Source organism: Oncorhynchus masou, chromosome 14, assembly GCF_036934945.1.
Source record: "Oncorhynchus masou masou isolate Uvic2021 chromosome 14, UVic_Omas_1.1, whole genome shotgun sequence".
Classification (NCBI taxonomy): domain Eukaryota; kingdom Metazoa; phylum Chordata; class Actinopteri; order Salmoniformes; family Salmonidae; genus Oncorhynchus; species Oncorhynchus masou.
Window position 1 is genome coordinate 28,691,100 of NC_088225.1, and position 22,148 is coordinate 28,713,247.

Consider the following 22,148-nt stretch of genomic DNA (forward strand, 5'->3'; position numbering starts at 1 on the left):
AGACTTGATAGAGTTGGGAGCTACAGTAGCTAGCAGACTGGCTACAGACTTGATAGAGTTGGGGCTGCAGACTTGATAGAGTTGGGAGCTAGCATACTGGCTGACTTGATAGACTAGCTAGATAGAGACTTGATAGAGCTCAGAGTCAGCTAGAAGACCGGCTACACACTTGTGGAAGGGAATGTTATGGATGCATGTGACCACCTCGCTTGCTAAACAGGCACTTTCCATGTACTTGACACTGTGAAATAAAATGTTACCAGGGTAGCTACGTGTGTGTTATTGTTCATTGATATATCCATTGTTGAAATGATTGCATTTTACTCCAGTGCTGCCAACATTTTAAGAAAGCTTGGAGTGAGATTTGCTATGTGAATTCCATTGCCACCTGGCACAACCCCTATAGAAGGGGTCTGGGTGTCCTCCCCCATGAATCTTTTACTGTTTTAAAGCTATTTTCCTGCAGTTCTACATATTTTGACATGAACCACAGGTCAGGCATATTCAGGATGCTTTGAATATTAAATTAACACTCAAAATGTGATAACATTGTTACTTTGAGATTTTTGGAGGATGAAATTTGAAGAATGCAAATATTTTTGTTTACTCGTTTTTTTTAAGGTGGTTTGACACTTTATTCACACAGTAATGAAATGGGGAGACAGGCAAATGGGAGAAAGGTTAGAATCAGGGCTTGAACTCTGGTCTCAGGTAGAAAGATCATGTGCCAGGGAGTGTTTGAACTACATCAAGGCTCTGCATAGGAAATACTAAACTCAGCAAAAAAAGAATGGTCCTCTCACTGTCAACTGCATTTATTTTCAGCGAACTTAACATGTGTAAATATTTGTATGACATAACAAGATTCAACAACTGAGACGTAAACTGAACAAGTTCCACAGACATGTGAACAAGTTCCACAGAAATGGAATAATGTGTCCCTGAACAAAGGTGGGGTCAAAATCAAAAGTTACAGTCAGTATCTGGTGTGGCCACAGGTCCCAATGCGATTGAGATCCGGGCTCTTTGCTGGCCATGGCAGAACACTGACATTCCTGTCTTGCAGGATATCACACACAGAAGGAGCAGTATGGCTGGTGGCATTGTCATGATGAGCCTGCAGGAAGGGTACCACATGAGGGAGGAGGATGTCATCCCTGTAACTCGCAGCGCTGAGATTGCCTGAAATAACAACAAGCTCAGTCTGATGATGCTTTGACACACCGCCCCAGACCATGATGGACCCTCCACCTCCAAATCGATCCCGCTCCAGAGAACAGGCCTCGGTGTAACGCTCATTCCTTCGACGATAAACGTGAATCCGACCATCATCCCTGGTGAGACAAAACCGTGACTCGTCAGTGAAGAGCACTTTTTGCCAGTCCTGTCTGGTCCAGCGACGGTGGGTTTGTGACTGTAGGTGACATTGTTGCCGGTGATGTCTGGTGAGGACCTGCTTTACAACAGGCCTACAAGTCCTCAGTCCAGCCTCTCTCAGCCTATTGCCGACAGTCTGAGCACTGATGGAGGGATTGTGCATTCCTGGTGTAACTCGGGCAGTTGCTGTTGCCACCCTGTACATGTCCCGCAGGTGTGATGTTCGGATGTACCGATCCTGTGCAGGTGTTGTTACACGTGGTCTGCCACTGCGAGGACGATCAGCTGTCCGTCCGTCTCACAGTACGGACATTGCAATTCATTGACTTTGCCACATCTGCAGTCCTCATGCCTCCTTGCAGCATGCCTAAGGCACGTTCACGTAGATGAGCAGGGACCCTGGGCATCTTTCTTTTGGTGTTTTTCAGTCAGTAGAAAGGCCTCTTTAGTGTCCTAAGCTTTCAGAACTGTGACCTTAATTGCCTACCGTCTGTCAGCTGTTAGTGTCTTAATGACCATTCCACAGGTGCATGTTCATTAATTGTTTATGTTTGAATGAAGCAGTGGGAAGCAGTGTTTAAACCCTTTACAATGAAGTTCTGTGAAGTTTTTTACGAATTATCTTTGAAAGACAGGGTCCTGAAAAAGGGCCGTTTCTTTTTTTGCTCAGATTAATATTAATGGTAGATGGGAGTGGGAAACCAAATTATAGATTGCGGTCTCCTTGCCCATAGACTGCTTTCAAGGTAAGGACAAACATGTTATATTTTGTAATTTGGGTGAACTATCTCTTTAAAATAAGTCTGGAAGAAAATCCTGCTTGTTCCCCAGGAGGGTTGGCCACCCCTGATCTATGTTTTCCAAGTGCTGGGTGTTTGAAAATGTTCTTGTTATAATAATTCATTTCTCAAAATCACCCAACCTTCAAGAAAAACCAAAAGAATATCAATATTCAGGTGGTGTATGCCTACCAGTCGAAGATCTTTGCAATCATCTTACTCTACATAGACAGAATATGTATTTATGAGTTTGAGTCCCTCTTCCATCTCTGCCTAGAATGTGCACAATACTAAAATGTCAAATACTATATTTGAGGCCTGTGACAGATCATTTTCTGATCAGGAAGGTTATAAAGCATTATGTTCTCTGGGAATATAATGCATTAGAGCAATGTATTATAAGAATTATGTAACTACTTATGAGCATTTATGTTATTATAAGGCACAGTATAAGTGCATATAAGGAATAATACGTGTATTATAAGGAATAGTAAATGCACTTATAAGGCATCTACTGTTTATCATTGCGTCATAGAAAGTGTCACCCAATGCTTTCCTTTTGGGTTGATATATACCTCAATCATTTACAGTGGGGCAAAAAAGTATTTAGTCAGCCACCAATTGTGCAAGTTCTCCCACTTAAAAAGTTGAGAGAGGCCTTTAATTTTCATCATAGGTACACTTCAACTATGACAGACAAAATGAGAAAAAAAATACAGAAAATCACATTGTAGGATTTTTAATTAATTAATTAGCAAATGATGGTGGGAAATAAGTATTTGGTCACCTACAAACAAGCAAGATTTCTGGCTCTCACAGACCTGTAACTTCTTCTTTAAGAGGCTCCTCTGTCCTCCACTGGTTACCTGTATTAATGGCACCTGTTTGAACTTGTTATCAAGTATAAAAGACACCTGTCCACAACCTCAAACACAGTCACACTCCAAACTCCACTATGGCCAAGACCAAAGATCTGTCAAAGGACACCAAAAACAAAGTTGTAGACCTGCACCAGGCTGGGAAGACTGAATCTGCAATAGATAAGCAGCTTGGTTTGAAGAAATCAACTGTGGGAGCAATTATTAGGAAATGGAAGACATACAAGACCACTTATAATCTCCCTCGATCTGGGGCTCCACGCAAGATCTCACCCCGTGGGGTCAAAATGATCACAAGAATGGTGAGCAAAAATCCCAGAACCACATGGGGGACCTAGTGAATGACCTGCAGAGAGCTGGGACCAAAGTAACAAAGCCTACCATCAGTAACACACTACGCCACTAGGGACTCAAATCCTGCAGTGCCAGACGTGTCCCCCTGCTTAAGCCAGTACATGTCCAGGCCCGTCTGAAGTTTGCTAGAGAGCATTTGGATGATCCAGAAGAAGATTGGGAGAATGTCATATGGTCAGATGAAACCAAAATATTACTTTTTGGTAAAAACTCAACTCATCGTGTTTGGAGGACAAAGAATGCTGAGTTGCATCCAAAGACCACCATACCTACTGTGAAGCATGGGGGTGGAAACATCATGCTTTGGGGCTGTTTTTCTGCAAAGGGACCAGGACGACTGATCCGTGTAAAGGAAAGAATGAATGAATGTATCGCGAGATTTTGAGTGAAAACAAGGGCATTGAAGATGAAACGTGGCTGGGTCTTTCAGCATGACAATGATTCCAAACACACCGCCCGGGCAATGAAGGAGTGGCTTCGTAAGAAGCATTTCAAGGTCTTGGAGTGGCCTAGCCAGTCACCAGATCTCAATTTCATAGAAATTCTTTGGAGGGAGTTTAAAGTCCGTGTTGCCCAGCAACAGCCCCAAAACATCTCTGCTCTAGAGGAGATCTGCATGGAGGAATGGGCCAAAATACCAGCAACAGTGTGTGAAAACCTTGTGAAAACTTACAGAAAACGTTTGACCTCTGTCATTGCCAACAAAGGGTATATAACAAAGTATTGAGATAAACTTTTGTTATTGACCAAATACTTATTTTTCCACCAACACCCCCCTATCCACATCGATGGAACAGTAGTGGAGAGAGTAGCAAGTTTTAAGTTCCTCGGCATACACATCACAGACAAACTGAATTGGTCCACTCACACAGACAGCATCGTGAAGAAGGCGCAGCAGCGCCTCTTCAACCTCAGGAGGCTGAAGAAATTCGGCTTGTCACCAAAAGCACTTACAAACTTCTACAGATGCACAATCGAGAGCATCCTGGCGGGCTGTATCACCGCCTGGTATGGCAACTGCTCCGCCCTCAACCGTAAGGCTCTCCAGAGGGTAGTGAGGTCTGCACAACGCATCACCGGGGGCAAACTACCTACCCTCCAGGACACCTACACCACCCGATGTTACAGGAAGGCCATAACGATCATCAAGGACATCAACCACCCGAGCCACTGCCTGTTCATTTACATTTACATTTAAGTCATTTAGCAGACGCTCTTATCCAGAGCGACTTACAAATTGGTGAATTCACCTTCTGACATCAGTGGAACAGCCACTTTACAATAGTGTTCACCCCGCTATCATCCAGAAGGCGAGGTCAGTACAGGTGCATCAAAGCTGGGACCGAGAGACTGAAAAACAGCTTCTATCTCAAGGCCATCAGACTGTTAAACAGCCACCACTAACATTGAGTGGCTGCTGCCAACACACTGACACTGACTCAACTCCAGCCACTTTAATAATGGGAATTGATGGGAAATGATGTAAATATATCACTAGCCACTTTAAACAATGCTACCTTATATAATGTTACTTACCCTACATTATTCATCTCATATGCATACGTATATACTGTACTCTATATCATCGACTGCATCCTTATGTAATACATGTATCACTAGCCACTTTAACTATGCCACTTTGTTTACATACTCATCTCATATGTATATACTGTACTCGATACCATCTACTGTATCTTGCCTATGCTGCTCTGTACCATCACTCATTCATATATCCTTATGTACATATTCTTTATCCCCTTACACTGTGTATAAGACAGTAGTTTAGGAATTGTTAGTTAGATTACTTGTTGGTTATTACTGCATTGTCGGAACTAGAAGCACAAGCATTTCGCTACACTCGCATTAATAAGGCTAGGCACAATACTGCCCCCGTTGGAGGAATTGCGTGCCCATAGTAAACAGAAAAAAAATCTGTCCAAAATTGCTAATATATGCATATAATAATAATTATTGAATAGAAAACACTCTAAAGCTTCTAAAACCGTTCGAATTATGTCTGTATGTAAAGCAGAATTCACAGGGCAGCCATTCTCCCAAACTCTCTCTCTCATCAGGAAAGTTGGGCCAACTTTGACGTCATCGCCCCCAACCTTCCCAACCAGCTACGGATCTGGGAACAGTTTCTGTGTCTTCGGCGGGATGTGTTCTTTCAATAGGGCGAGTAATGGAGAAAATCCCACGAGCTTTGACCCGTTGGCAGGCAAAATACTGAAGTGTCGCGAGAAAATAGCTGCGCGTCCTGGCGCAATTGTACACAGGGCATTCTTTTGTTCCAGGTCGTCTGAGAAGAGTTGCGTTCTTTCAGTTGAATCGCCAATTGTTTTGTACGTTAATAACATCCTAAAGCTTGATTCTGCACTTAGTTTGACCAGTTTAGTCGACATATAATATGTAATTTTGAAGTTTTGATGCGCAACTGTGCGGGACCAGAAGTCATTTTGGGTGCATTTCAGCTGAAGCTGTTAGCATATGCTAATACAAAGACACACAACCTGAAACCAAACAATGTATTGGGTAAGTATGACTCATTCCACTACATTCTGATCGAAAACCATCAAAGGTAAGGGAATATTTATGTTGTAATTTTGTATTTCTGTTGACTCCAACATAGCGCAGAAATATTGCTTACGTCTGAGCGCCGCCTCAGATTATTGCCTAGTGAACGAATTCTGTAACGTTAAAAATAAATGTAACACAGCGGTTGCATTAAGAAGCAGTGTATCTTTCTAACTATATGTAGAACATGTATATTTAGTCAAAGTTTACGATGTGCATTGCTGTTATCTGGCGTTATCTGGCGGAGCTATCTATAATTTCTCCAGACATTTTTTAGCATTTTTTGAACATGGCGTCAATGTAAACAGAGATTTATGGATATAAATTGCATATTATTGAAAAAACATAAATGTACTGTGTAACATGTCATATTACTGTCATCTGATGAAGATTTTCAAAAGGTTAGTGAATGATTTTTATTTTAATCCTGCGTTTGTGATTGCATCTTTTGTTCTACAAAATGTTTCTTTCATTTGTGCTATTGGACTTGTTAATGTGTTGAGGTTAAATATTTCTAAGAATATTTTTGCATTCTGTGCGCCACGGTTTGAGTAGCGTGAACAACCATGTGTAAGTGACAAATAAAATTTGATTAGATTAGATTTGATTTGAATGTAAATAATGTACTTACATTCAGTAATCTTGCTCTGATTTGTCATCCTGAGGTTCCCAGAGATAAAATGTAGTGTAGGTTTGTTTGAAGAAAAAAATATTTTTATATTCAAATGTGGAACTGGGTTCTACAGTTTGACCCCACTGCTGTCTCTGGCTCCGTCCGGCCATCTAGATGTGTGACGGCTAGTGGAACCCCTCGACAATATCCGCAGAAAAGGCAGCGCGCTAAATTAAAAAAATATTTTAAAGAAATATTTAACTTTCATACATTCATGAGTGCAATACACCAAATTATAGCTTACATTCTTGTTAACTTCTTGATACTACCCATCCCGTATCCAGGATCGTGAATACAGCCTCAGGCTCATTAGCATAACGCAACGTTAACGATTTCTGAAAATCGCAAATGAAATGAAAATAATATGCCTGCTCTCAAGCTTAGCCTTTTCTTAACAACACTGTCATCTCAGATTTTCAAAATATGCTTTTGAACCATAGCAAATCAAGCATTTGTGTAAGAGTATTGCAAGCTAGCTTAGCATTTTGCGTAGCATTTAGCATGCAACATTTTCACAAAAACCAGATAACCAAATAAATATAATAATTTACCTTTGAAGAACTTCGGATGTTTTCAATGAGGAGACTCTCAGTTACATAGCAAATGTTCAGTTTTTCCTGAAAGAATCTTTGTGTAGGAGAAATCGCTCCGTTTTGTACATCACATTTGGCTACCGAAACGAACCGAAAATTCAGTCACCAAAACGTCAAACTTTTTCCAAATAAACTCCATAATATCAACCGAAACATGGCAAACGTTGTTTAGAATCAATCCTCAAGGTGTTTTTTCACATATCTCTTCATTGATATGCCGTTCGTGGAAGCCTGCTTTCGTCTCAGAATCCCATGGAAAAATACCAGCAGCTGAAAATGACGCACCAATTTCGATGGAGGACACCGGGCGGACACCTGGCAAATGTAGTCTCTTATGGTCAATCTTCCAATGATATGCCTACAAATACGTCACAATGCTGCAGACACCTTGGGGAAACGATAGATAGGGCAGGCTCATTCCTGTCGCATTCACAGCCATATGAGGAGACAATGGAAAACAGAGCCTCAAAAATCCTGCTCATTTCCTGGTTGCAGTTTCATCTTGGTTTTGCCCGTAGCTCCTGTTCTGGGACACTCACAGACAATATCTTTGCAGTTCTGGAAAATTCAGAGTGTTTTCTTTCCAAAGCTATCAATTATATGCATAGTCGGGCATCTTTTTGTGACAAAATATCTTGTTTAAAACGGGAACGTTTTTCATCCAAAAATGAAATAGCGCCCCCAGAGTTTCAAGAGGTTAATCTACCCATCGTGTTCGATTTCAAAAAGGCTTTACAGCAAAAGCACACCACACGATTATGCTAGATCAGAGCCTAGTCACAAAAAAACATACAGCCATTTTCCAGCCAAAGAGAGAAGTCACAAAAAGCAGAAATAGAGATAAAATGAATCACTAACCTTTGATGATCTTCATCAGATGGCACTCATAGGACTTCATGTTACACAATACATGTATGTTTTGTTCGATAAAGTTAATATTTATATTTAAAAAATCTCAGTTTACATTGGCGCGTTATGTTCAGTAATGTTGTGCCTCAAAAACATCCTGCGAATTTGCAGAGAGCCACATCAATTTACAGAAATACTCATCATACAATTTGATAAAAGATACAAGTGTTATGCACAGAATTGAAGATATACTTGTCCGTAATGCAACCGCTGTGTCAGATTTCAAAAAAATCTTTATGGAAAAAGCACACCATGCAATAATCTGTCAGACACAAGCCATACAGAAACCCGCAATGTTGTGGAGTCACTAAAAGTCAGAAATAGCATTATAAATATTCACTTACATTTGATGATCTTCATCAGAATGTACTCCCAGGAATCACAGTTCCACAATAAACGTTTGTTTTGTTCGATAAAGCCCATAATTTATATCCAAATACCTCCTTTTGTTAGCGCTTTTAGCTCACAAATCCAAACACACGAGGCGCGGGCAAGTCCAGGCGAAAGTTCAGACGAAGTCCAAAAAGTTATATTACAGTTCGTAGAAACATATCAAATGATGTATAGCATCAATCTTTAGGCTGTTATCATAGATCTTCAATAATGTTTCAACCGGACAATTCCTTTTTCTTTAGAAATGCAATGGAACGCAGGTCGATCTCACGGCCACGCGCATGATCAGCTCATGTCCTTCTGCCAGACACCTGATTGAAACAGCTCTCATTCACTACCCCTTCACAGTAAAAGTCTGAAACAAGGTTCTAAAGTCTGTTGACATCTAGTGGAAGCCTTAGGAAGTGCAATATGACTTTAAAGACACTGTATATTCGATAGGCAATGAGTTGAAAAACTACAAACCTCAGATTTCCCACTTTCTGGTTGGATTCTTCTCAGATTTTCACCTGCCATATGAGTTATGTTATACTCACAGACATCATTCAAACGGTTTTAGAATCTTCAGAGTGATTTCTATCCAAATCTAATACTATGCATATATTAGCTTCTGGGACTGAGTAGCAGGCAGTTTACTCTGGGCACGCTTTTCATCCAAACGTGAAAATGCTGCCCCCTATCCAAAACAGGATTTAACAGAAACACATGAATAATGTTTCATAAAGCATCATAAATTAAGTATGAAAGTGTATTATGAGACGCTTTATAATACCCTTGTGGCATAGTGCCTTATAAGCATTATGCAACCTGTGACAGACCCATTTTCTGTTCAGGACGGCTAAATCCTCTGGGCATATAATGCATTACAGCATTATTATGAGGATGCTTTAAATACTTATAATACATAATATTATAAGGTGCTATACAGAATGTGTATTATAAGGCATTATAAATGCACTTATAAGGCATTTATTGCATTTATTGCGTATTTGAAAGTGTCACCCATTGTTTTCCTTTTGGGTTGATGTACACCGTAATCATTTACATATGGGTATGTGCAATGTAAATAGGTTGTGCTATGTTTGAGATTGTTTTCCTGGTGTGTCAGTCAACTGGCTGGGACGGGGTGTACAGCATTTGAACACCAGACGCTGAGAGAAGATAAGCAATCCCTGCACACTTAAACCTCTTCAAAAATGACACGTATAACGATGGACGACTTGTCTGTGAAAATAGTCAACGGACCACTCACCATACTAAACATCTTTGCAAACATATTTTTTGCTTTCTGCATGCTCTGTCCACCGCGTGGCAGAGAGGGACTCAAACAGCCTGTGAAGTTACTGCTGGGATCTATGGTATTCTGTACCACTGTCTACCTGGTCTCTCTCATTGCAGCACAATGCTTGTGGATGGTCTCTGCCAGTTCTGAGTGTTTCTATGCTGCTTATCTAATAATGGTGTACATGGCATCAACCAGCATGTCAACATCTGTATGGCTGAATTTCTTCTACTACACCCAGATCGTCCCTGCCCAGCGAGCTCTCTTCACCTGGGTGAAGAGGAACATCAAAAGCATCATCTACTGGGGCTTATTTGGCGACAGGATGTTCTTTATGTTTCAATTTGCTGTGAGGGCTACAGGAGAATTCTATTCCTCAGGAGAGGGGCCTACTAATAGCACAGGTGTCACATCAACTTATGCCACTCCAAAAGATGATGCTGCCTTTCTAAAAGATGTCCTGCTTGACACATCGACAACAAGTCTGTTTTTGGAAATGATCTACGTCTTTTTTTGCCTCTGTGTGATGGTGGGGTCAAGCTGTGCCACAGTGTGCTACCTGCACAGACACATGAAGAGCATGAAAGAGATCGGCAGCCCCTTCTCCTCTCCCCGACTGCACAGTCAGATGAGGGTCACCATTGCCGGTATCCTGCAGGGAATTCTCTTCTTCTTTACAGCAGTGTGGATTTTTATTCATTACTTTAGCAACGTTCTTTCCTCAACATACTTTGATGATAAAACCTTGTACACAGTAATCTCTCTCTACATGTTCGGCACCACTTTAAACCTGGGCATCGGTCAGGCTGTTTTCAGACAGAGGGCAGCTGATATTTGGCTCAAAGCCCATCAGGCTGTAAAATCATTGAAGCCATGAGGATGATACTAAGTTAACAAAATATGAAACATAGTCATTAAGATACGTTAAAGGGATAGTTCACCCAAATTACACAATTGCACAATGGTTTCTCTACCCTGTAAGCAGTCTATGGTTAAGGTAAGACAGTAATCCATTCTGTAACTTATTCACCTTGCATTTGTTTGTTTTTTACCTGGCCGTCAGTCCAACAACCAATACAAGTTAATGTCCTGGATATTAGCATTTTTCACAGTTTATGTTCAAATCATCTTATAGTAACTTTAGTCAACTACACACAATACATTTTAGACTCTTGGGAAGATTTGGACTCAAAACACGTGACTATCTCTGCTATGGACGGGCATTGGTTTTTGGACTAACATGCTAAACAGCATTTACAGACAGTTGCCTGGTAAGCAAAGAGTGGATTGCGGTCTTATCTTGTTCATTAATACAATTGAAGGAAACCATGTTTTTTTATATGAATGAACTATCCCTTTAGCGTTGATATTTTTTGTAACATAGAGCATGTCATGCTAAACTGAATTTTGAGGGAAGGGGCCAGTTCCACTATCACAGTTTAATTTAGCATTAATTTAAAACCTGTTATGGCTGCAACCCTTTGTTCTCAATTTCCGCCTGAAGACATACCCACATCTAACTGCCTGTAGCTCAGCCCCAGAGGCAAGGATATGCATATTCTTGGTATCACTTGAATGGAAACATTCTGAAGTTTGTGGAAATGTTAATTGAATGTGGGAGAATATAACACAGTAGATCTGGTGGAAGAAAAGAGAAAGAGCATACGTTTTCTGTTTTTTATTGTTGTAGTATCATCTTTCACATGTACTAGAATAGCCACACAGTCAGATAGGATGCTGGAGATACTTTTGATGGATAACACAAGACGGCATCTGTAGGTGTGCAAAGTTTGAGACTGATAACTTCAGGAATGGGCGAGCTACATGACATTTAGCATGAAGTCACCCAGGTGTCCCACACAAGTTGCCCAAATGTACCCAAGTGGCCGAATTGGTGAAATGACCTATAACTATATACAGCAGTGCAAATAACTATATACAACATATCAAAAAGCAATTCTAACACACACACACACACACAAAAAAAATGTTAATTTTTTTTTTTGTTGAAAATAAATATAAAAAAACCAAACAGTACACACCCCTTGGAAGTCCTCGTCATAATATTTTGTTGCCTGTGCCATGTCCCATAGCAGTCTCTTTCTGATGTAAAGCAGAGGCAAACTGAACAAGTGGTGCATTTCATGCAACACAGAACACAACGACGCCTCCATGCTGTGCCCTTTTGGCTCTGAGGCACAGTCATGCCTGCAGTAATGAACTGTGGCATATGAACACCTCTGGGGGCACAGGTAGAGCAGGCAGCTTGGCACCGGGGCCTCCCAGTCAGAGTCACTATCACTGTGAAAGAAAACATAAAAAAATATTTGTATTGTATGAGCCTTTTATCATCACATAACATAAACAGATATGTATTGATTGTATAGAGCAGAGGGAACAGTCACTAAGGTGTTACATTCAACTCCGGCCATTGTTGTGTATATATATGCGTGTGTGTGTATATATATATATATATATATATATATATATATATATATGTGTGTATATATATATATATACATACACACACACACACACACACGCACAAAAACAAACTACACATTTCATTGCAAAAAATAATACAAATATATATATATTTTTTTATATAATATATATATATATATTTTTATATTTCATAAAACGGCATTAGCACTTACCAGTCCAGAAGTATGTCCTGTCCTTTCAGAAACAGCTCCTCAGTTTGTTTGAATTAGTTTGAATCATAACACAAGATTCCTCAAACAAAAAATCTGTCTCACTTTCACTTTTACTTTAGAGTTTGACTTCGCTTTACATGAAGTATTCGCCAGGATATCTTCAATGAAATCGTTGAAACTACAACTTTCCGAAATACAGCTGCGTGTAAAAAGTTCCTGCGCGTGCGATTACAACCAAGGAATTGTGGTCCAACCCCAAACCATTACATACTGGCGTTTACCTCAGCTCATTGGCTATCTACCCAGCTAGATTTCAAGAAGATCAGTGGTCATTGGGCAGAAATATTGTCAATCAATGAAGCTTCGCTAAAATTATTGGTGCGTCAGGTAGTCATTTATCGTTGTCTTCAAATCAGCTCACTTCAGTCAATTCTCCCCGCAAAAAAAAACAACGTTGTATGACTGTGTTGCGAACATCCAGAGGAATGCACTGACACCCACCATGACTATATAAACCATTGTTTACATGGGCGAATCACGCCGAATGCTCCGTAAAAAAATGATAGAGATGGAATTCCCGGCACAAATAGTTTACAAAATGTTTAGATTTAGGCTATAAAAATGGATTTTATCAAAGAAAATGGCACTTCATTTGATCAATGGGATACTCAGGAAGAGAAATAAGAGCAGAATATCAGAATGTAAGTCATAATTTTACCTTCAGATCTGAAAGTCTAAAAACTGTCATGGCGGAAAATGTTTCTGTTCTTGATTGCTCTTCTCAAACAAAAGCATGAGATTTGTTCTCTGTAATAGCTATTTTAAATTGGAAAACAATTTGATTACCAAGATTCTAATCTTTTGAAGGGTGTAAGACACTTGCATTTTCAAGAATGTTTAATGTTACGAAATTGTATTTTCAGTTATCACTCTAAAATTTCCCCTGATGTTGGTCCCTGTACGGGGACGGCAGCCATAACATGCTTTAAGTTATCAAAAATCTTGAGAAGTTTTATTTTATTTTTGACCATTTTAATTGAAAACAATCACGGTAAGGTACTTCATTATTAGCCAGAAATTATTGGACCATTAAGGAATAATATTTTATTTAACCTTTTATTTCGGCGGGGAGTCCCATTGAGAAGAAGGTATATTTTTTCAAGGGGCCCCCTACATGACAAGAACAAGTAATTACACAGTGAAGGCAGGACCACAGGAAACACCAATGAAAAATCCAAAACTCATACTCTTAGATAAACTCCCTTCTCTTGCACTCAAGATGATTCATAGGGTTTGAGTTTCTTTCTTCCATTTTGTGGTTTCTGTTTGTTCCCTTTGTTTACCATCTGTCTGAGATGCAAACAGGTTGTGGTACATTTGACCATGTCTACATGCCCATTTCTGTTTTCCATATTTAAAGTTCTTCAGTTCGACCTATGAGCACAGATATTTTACTTCAACAAATATGATGTAAATTATACATGACTAGATATAATGTATTTACTTGTAAAAATGTGTGACGGTGTTCAAAATAAATAAATAAATAGAGAGTATGTTGCCTGTGTTTTTACTTTAAGCAGATGGAAAATGTTTCAAATTTCTCCTCTTAAGCATACAACTGACATCACTAAGAGATTGTACAAACCATCTTTCCATGGCATCGACTGATCAGGTGAATCCAGGTGAAAGCTATGATCTCTTATTGATGTCACTTGTTAAATCCACTTCAATCAGTGTCAATGAAGGGTATTATGTGTCAATGATCGATTTTTATGTCTTGAGACAATTAAGACGGATTGTGTACAGTATGTGTGCCATTCAGAACCGGGTATGGTAGTAAGTGCAGGGCGCACGGGTTGGAGTGTGTCAAGAACTGCAACACTGCTGGATTTTTCACGCTCAACAGTTTCCTGTGTGTATCAAGCATAAATCAATTGGATAATGATACTCAAACGTAATTTTTTACCCCCAACACCCCTTGGGAGCCTTACACTTAAAACATATGTAACAGTGTTCTTGAATAAATGACTGACACTTTTAAAGTGTTACATTTTCAACACCCACAGTCTTGGTTGGGTTAAGTGTACATTTTCAACACCCACAGTCTTGATTGGGTTAAGTGTACATTTTCAACACCCACAGACTTGATTGGGTTAAGTGTACATTTTCAACACCCACAGTCTTGGTTGGGTTAAGTGTACATTTTCAACACCCACAGTCTTGGTTGGGTTAAGTGTACATTTTCAACACCCACAGTCTTGGTTGGGTTAAGTGTACATTTTCAACACCCACAGTCTTGGTTGGGTTAAGTGTACATTTTCAACACCCACAGTCTTGATTGGGTTAAGTGTACATTTTCAACACCCACAGTCTTGGTTGGGTTAAGTGTACATTTTCAACACCCACCGTCTTGGTTGGGTTAAGTGTACATTTTCAACACCCACAGTCTTGGTTGGGTTAAGTGTACATTTTTTACTTTTTCAGATGGTTTCACTTTAAATTTTAACACAGTGGGAGATAAACGTCACTAAAGAGGTTTTGCTGTTTATATCATTGTAACAGTGGGGGTTAATATCACTATAGAGGTTTGGCTGTTTATATCATTGTAACAGTGGGGGTTAACATCACTATAGAGGTTTGGCTGTGTAAATCATTGTAACAGTGGGGGTTAACATCACTATAGAGGTTTGGCTCTTTATATCATTGTAACAGTGGGGGTTAACATCACTATAGAGGTTTGGCTGTTTATATCATTGTAACAGTGGGGGTTAACATCACTATAGAGGTTTTGCAGTTTAAATCATTGTAACAGTGGGGGTTAACATCACTATAGAGGTTTGGCTGTTTATATCATTGTAACAGTGGGGGTTAACATCACTATAGAGGTTTGGCTGTTTATATCATTGTTACAGTGGGGGTTAACATCACTATAGAGGTTTGGCTGTTTATATCATTGTAACAGTGGGGGTTAACATCACTATAGAGGTTTGGCTGTTTATATCATTGTAACAGTGGGGGTTAACATCACTATAGAGGTTTGGCTGTTTATATCATTGTAACAGTGGGGGTTAACATCACTATAGAGGTTTGGCTGTTTATATCATTGTAACAGTGGGGGTTAACATCACTATAGAGGTTTGGCTGTTTATATCATTGTAACAGTGGGGGTTAACATCACTATAGAGGTTTGGCTGTTTATATCATTGTAACAGTGGGGGTTAACATCACTATAGAGGTTTGGCTGTTTATATCATTGTAACAGTGGGGGTTAACATCACTATAGAGGTTTGGCTGTTTATATCATTGTAACAGTGGGGGTTAACATCACTATAGAGGTTTGGCTGTTTATATCATTGTAACAGTGGGGGTTAACATCACTATAGAGGTTTGGCTGTTTATATCATTGTAACAGTGGGGGTTAACATCACTATAGAGGTTTGGCTGTTTATATCATTGTAACAGTGGGGGTTAACATCACTATAGAGGTTTTTATATCATTGGCTGTTTATATCATTGTAACAGTGGGGGTTAACATCACTATAGAGGTTTGGCTGTTTATATCATTGTAACAGTGGGGGTTAACATCACTATAGAGGTTTGGCTGTTTATATCATTGTAACAGTGGGGGTTAACATCACTATAGAGGTTTGGCTGTTTATATCATTGTAACAGTGGGGGTTAACATCACTATAGAGGTTTGGCTGTTTATATCATTGTAACAGTGGGGGTTAACATCACTATAGAGGTTTGGCTGTTTATATCATTGTAACAGTGGGGGTTAACATCACTATAGAGGTTTGGCTGTTTATATCATTGTAACAGTGGGGGTTAACATCACTATAGAGGTTTGGCTGTTTATATCATTGTAACAGTGGGGGTTAACATCACTATAGAGGTTTGGCTGTTTATATCATTGTAACAGTGGGGGTTAACATCACTATAGAGGTTTGGCTGTTTATATCATTGTAACAGTGGGGGTTAACATCACTATAGAGGTTTGGCTGTTTATATCATTGTAACAGTGGGGGTTAACATCACTATAGAGGTTTGGCTGTTTATATCATTGTAACAGTGGGGGTTAACATCACTATAGAGGTTTGGCTGTTTATATCATTGTAACAGTGGGGTTAACATCACTATAGAGGTTTGGTCTGTTTATATCATTGTAACAGTGGGGGTTAACATCACTATAGAGTTTGGATGTTTATATCATTGTAACAGTGGGGGTTAACATCACTATAGAGGTTTGGCTGTTTATATCATTGTAACAGTGGGGGTTAACATCACTATAGAGTTTTGGATATTTATATCATTGTAACAGTGGGGGTTAACATCACTCTAGAGGTTTGGCTGTTTATATCATTGTAACAGTGGGGGTTAACATCACTATAGAGGTTTGGCTGTTTATATCATTGTAACAGTGGGGGTCTTAAACATCACTATAGAGTTTTGTCTATAGTCTTATAGATGGCAGGGGGTCTATAGTCTTATAGTCATAGGTCATAGATAGTCCATGCCAGGCAGTCTATAGTCTTATAGTCCATGCCAGGCCGTCTATAGTCTTATAGTCCATGCCAGGGGGTCTATAGTCTTATAGTCCATGTCTATAGTCTTATAGTCCATGCCAGGCAGTCCATGTCTATAGTCTTATAGTCCATGCCAGGGTCTATAGTCTTATAGTCCATGCCAGGGGGTCGTCTATAGTCCATGCCAGGCTGTCTATAGTCATATAGTCCATGCCAGGGGGTCTATAGTCTTATAGTCCATGCCAGGGGGTCTATAGTCTTATAGTCCATGCCAGGGGGTCTAGTCTTATAGTCTTATAGTCCATCCATGCCAGGGGGTCTATAGTCTTATAGTCCATGCCAGGGGGTCTATAGTCTTATAGTCCATGCCAGGGGGTCTATAGTCTTATAGTCCATGCCAGGGGGTCTATAGTCTTATAGTCCATGCCAGGGGGTCTATAGTCTATAGTCTTATAGTCTTATAGTCCATGCCAGGGGTCTATGTCTTATCCATGCCAGGGGGTCTAGTCTTATAGTCCATGCCAGGGGGTCTATAGTCTTATAGTCCATGCCAGGGGTCTATAGTCTTATAGTCCATGCCAGGGGGTCTTAGTCTATAGTCTTATAGTCCATGCCAGTCTTATAGTCCATCCATAGTCTTATAGTCCATGCCAGGGGTCTTATAGTCCATGCCATAGTCTTATAGTCCATGCCAGGGGGTCTATAGTCTTATAGTCCATGCCAGGCCGTCTATAGTCTTATAGTCCATGCCAGGCTGTCTATAGTCTTATAGTCCATGTCCATGGGGGTCTATAGTCTTATAGTCCATGCCAGGGGGTCTATAGTCTTATAGTCCATGCCAGGGGGTCTATAGTCTTATAGTCCATGCCAGGGGGTCTATAGTCTTATAGTCCATGCCAGGGGGTCTATAGTCTTATAGTCCATGCCAGGGGGTCTATAGTCTAGTCCATGCCAGGCCGTCTATATAGTCTTATAGTTCCATGCCAGGCCGTCTATGTCCATGCTATAGTCTTATAGTCCATGCCAGGGGGTCTATAGTCTTATAGTCTTATAGTCCATGCCAGGCCGTCTATAGTCTTATAGTCCATGCCAGGGGGTCTATAGTCTTATAGTCCATGCCAGGGGTCTATAGTCTTATAGTCCATGCCAGGCCGTCTATAGTCTTATAGTCCATGCCAGGTGGTCTATAGTCTTATAGTCCATGCCAGGCCGTCTATAGTCTTATAGTCCATGCCAGGTGGTCTATAGTCCATGCCAGGCCGTATAGTCCATGCCAGGGGGTCCGTCTATAGTCTTATAGTCCATGCCAGGCCGTCTTATAGTCTTATAGTCCATGCCAGGGGGTCTATAGTCTTAGTCCATGTCCATGTCCATGCCAGGCCGTCTATAGTCTTATAGTCCATGCCAGGGGGTCTATAGTCTTATAGTCCATGCCAGGGGGTCTATAGTCTTATAGTCCATGCCTGGCCGTCTATAGTCTTATAGTCCATGCCAGGGGGTCTATAGTCTTATAGTCCATGCCAGGGGGTCTATAGTCTTATAGTCCATGCCAGCCAGGGGTCTATAGTCTTATAGTAGTCCATGCCAGGGGTCTTATAGTCCATGTCTATCTTAGTCTTATAGTCTTATAGTCCATGCCAGGCTTATAGTCCATGTCTATAGTCCATGCCAGGCTATAGTCCATGTCAGGGGGTCTATAGTCTTATAGTCCATGCCAGGGGGTCTATAGTCTTATAGTCCATGCCAGGCCGTCTATAGTCTTATAGTCCATGCCAGGGGGTCTATAGTCTTATAGTCCTTGCCAGGGGGTCTATAGTCTTATAGTCCATGCCAGGGGGTCTATAGTCTTATAGTCCATGCCAGGCTGTCTATAGTCATATAGTCCATGCCAGGGGGTCTATAGTCTTATAGTCCATGCCAGGGGGTCTATAGTCTTATAGTCCATGCCAGGGGGTCTATAGTCTTATAGTCCATGCCAGGGGGTCTATAGTCTTATAGTCCATGCCAGGGGGTCTATAGTCTTATAGTCCATGCCAGGGGGTCTATAGTCTTATAGTCCATGCCAGGGGGTCTATAGTCTTATAGTCTTATAGTCCATGCCAGGGGGTCTATAGTCTTAGTCCATGCCAGGGGGTCTATAGTCTTATAGTCCATGCCAGGGGGTCTATAGTCTTATAGTCCATGCCAGGCCGTCTATAGTCTTATAGTCCATGCCAGGGGTCTTATAGTCCATATAGTCTTATAGTCCATGCCAGGGGGTCTATAGTCTTATAGTCCATGCCAGGGGGTCTATAGTCTTATAGTCCATGCCAGGGGGTATAGTCTTATAGTCCATGCTTATAGTCATGCCAGGGGTCTATAGTCTTATAGTCCATGCCAGGCCAGGGTCTATAGTCTTATAGTCCATGTCCATGCCAGGGGGTCTATAGTCTTATAGTCCATGCCAGGGGGTCTATAGTCTTATAGTCCATGCCAGGGGTCTATAGTCTTATAGTCCATGCCATGCCAGGGGTCTATAGTCTTATAGTCCATGCCAGGGGTCTATAGTCTTATAGTCCATGCCAGGGGTCTATAGTCTATAGTCCATGTCTTATAGTCCATGCCAGGGGGTCTATAGTCTTATAGTCCATCTATAGTCTTATAGTCCATGGGGGTCTATAGTCTTATAGTCCATGTCCATGGGCCGTCCGTCCATATAGTCTTATAGTCCATGCCAGGGGGTCTATAGTCTTATAGTCCATGCCAGGGGGTCTATAGTCTTATAGTCCATGCTAGGGGGTCTATAGTCATGTCATCCATGCCAGGCCGTCTATAGTCTTATAGTCCATGCCAGGGGGTCTATAGTCTTATAGTCCATGCCAGGGGGTCTATAGTCTTATAGTCCATGCCAGGGGGTCTATAGTCTTATAGTCCATGCCAGGGGGTCTCTTATAGTCCATGCCAGGCCGTCTATAGTCCATGCCAGGGGGTCTATAGTCTTATAGTCCATGCCAGGGGGTCTATAGTCTTATAGTCCATGCCATAGGCCAGGCCGTCCTTATAGGCCAGGGGGTCTATAGTCTTATAGTCCATGCCAGGGGGTCTATAGTCTTAGTCCATGTCCATGCCAGGGGGTCTATAGTCTTATAGTCCATGCCAGGCCATGTCTATAGTCTATAGTCCATGCCATAGTCTTATAGTCCATGCCAGGGGTCTATAGTCTATAGTCTTATAGTCCATGCCAGGGGTCTATAGTCTTATAGTCCATGCCAGGGGTCTATAGTCTTATAGTCCATGCCATGGGGGTCTATAGTCTTATAGTCCATGCCAGGGGTCTATAGTCCATCTATAGTCTTATAGTCCATGCCAGGGGGTCTATAGTCTTATAGTCCATGCCAGGGGTCTATAGTCTTATATAGTCTTATAGTCTATAGTCTTATAGTCCATGCCATGGGGGTCTATAGTCTTATAGTCCATGCCAGGGGGTCTATAGTCTTATAGTCCATGCCAGGCATAGTCTGCCAGGGGGTATAGTCTTATAGTCTATAGTCTTCCATGCCAGGGGGTCTATAGTCTTATAGTCCATGCCAGGCCAGGGTCTATAGTCTATAGTCTTATAGTCCATGCCAGGCCATCACTATAGTCTTATAGTCCATGCCAGGGGGTCTATAGTCTTATAGTCCATGCCAGGGGGTCTATAGTCTTATAGTCCATGCCAGGGGGTCTATAGTCTTATAGTCCATGCCAGGCCGTCTATAGTCTTATAGTCCATGCCAGGCCAGTCTATAGTCTTATAGTCCATGCCAGGCCGTCTATAGTCTTAGTCCATGCCAGGGGGTCTATAGTCTTATAGTCCATGCCAGGGGGTCTATAGTCTTATAGTCCATGCCAGGCCGTCTATAGTCTTATAGTCCATGCCAGGGGGTCTATAGTCTTATAGTCCATGCCAGGGGTCTATATGTCTTATAGTCTTATAGTCCATGCCAGGGGGTCTATAGTCTTATAGTCCATGCCAGGGGTCTTATAGTCCATGCCAGGCCGTCTATAGTCTATAGTCTTATATAGTCCATGCCAGGGGGTCTATAGTCTTATAGTCCATGCCAGGCCGTCTATAGTCTTATAGTCCATGCCAGGGTCTATAGTCTTATAGTCCATGTCCCATGGGGGTCTATAGTCTTATAGTCCATGCCAGGGGGTCTATAGTCTATATAGTCTCTATAGTCCATAGTCCATGGGGGTCTATAGTCTTATAGTCCATGCCAGGGGGTCTATAGTCTTATAGTCCATGCCAGGCCGGGTCTATAGTCTTATAGTCCATGCCAGGGGTCTATAGTCCTTATAGTCCATGCCAGGGGGTCTATAGTCTTATAGTCCATGCCAGGGGGTCTATAGTCTTCTATAGTCTTATAGTCTTAGTCCATGCCAGGGGGTCTATAGTCTTATAGTCCATGCCAGTCCCATGCCAGGGGTCTATAGTCTTATAGTCCATGCCAGGGGGTCTATAGTCTTATAGTCCATGCCAGGGGGTCTATAGTCTTATAGTCCATGCCAGGGGGCCTATAGTCTTATAGTCCATGCCAGGCCGTCTATAGTCTTATAGTCTATAGTCCATGCCAGGGGGTCTATAGTCTTATAGTCCATGCCAGGGGGTCTATAGTCCATGCCAGTCCATGCTTATAGGCCAGGGTCTATAGTCTTATAGTCCATGCCAGGGGGTAGTCTATAGTCCATGCCAGGGGGTCTCTTATAGTCCATGCCAGGGGGTCTATAGTCTTATAGTCCATGTCCATGGGGGGTCTATAGTCTTATAGTCCATGCCAGGGGGTCTATAGTCTTATAGTCCATGTCCATGCCAGGGGGTCTATCTATAGTCTTATAGTCCATGCCAGGGGGTCTATAGTCCATTATAGTCCATGCCAGCCAGGGGTCTATAGTCTTATAGTCCATGCCAGGCCAGGGTCTATAGTCTTATAGTCCATGCCAGGGGGTCTATAGTCTTATAGTCCATGCCAGGCCGTCTATAGTCTTATAGTCCATGCCAGGGGGTCTATAGTCTTATAGTCCATGCCAGGGGTCTATAGTCTATAGTCTTAGGGGTCCATAGTCATAGTCCATGCCAGGGGGTCTATAGTCTTATAGTCCATGCCAGGGGTCTATAGTCTTATAGTCCA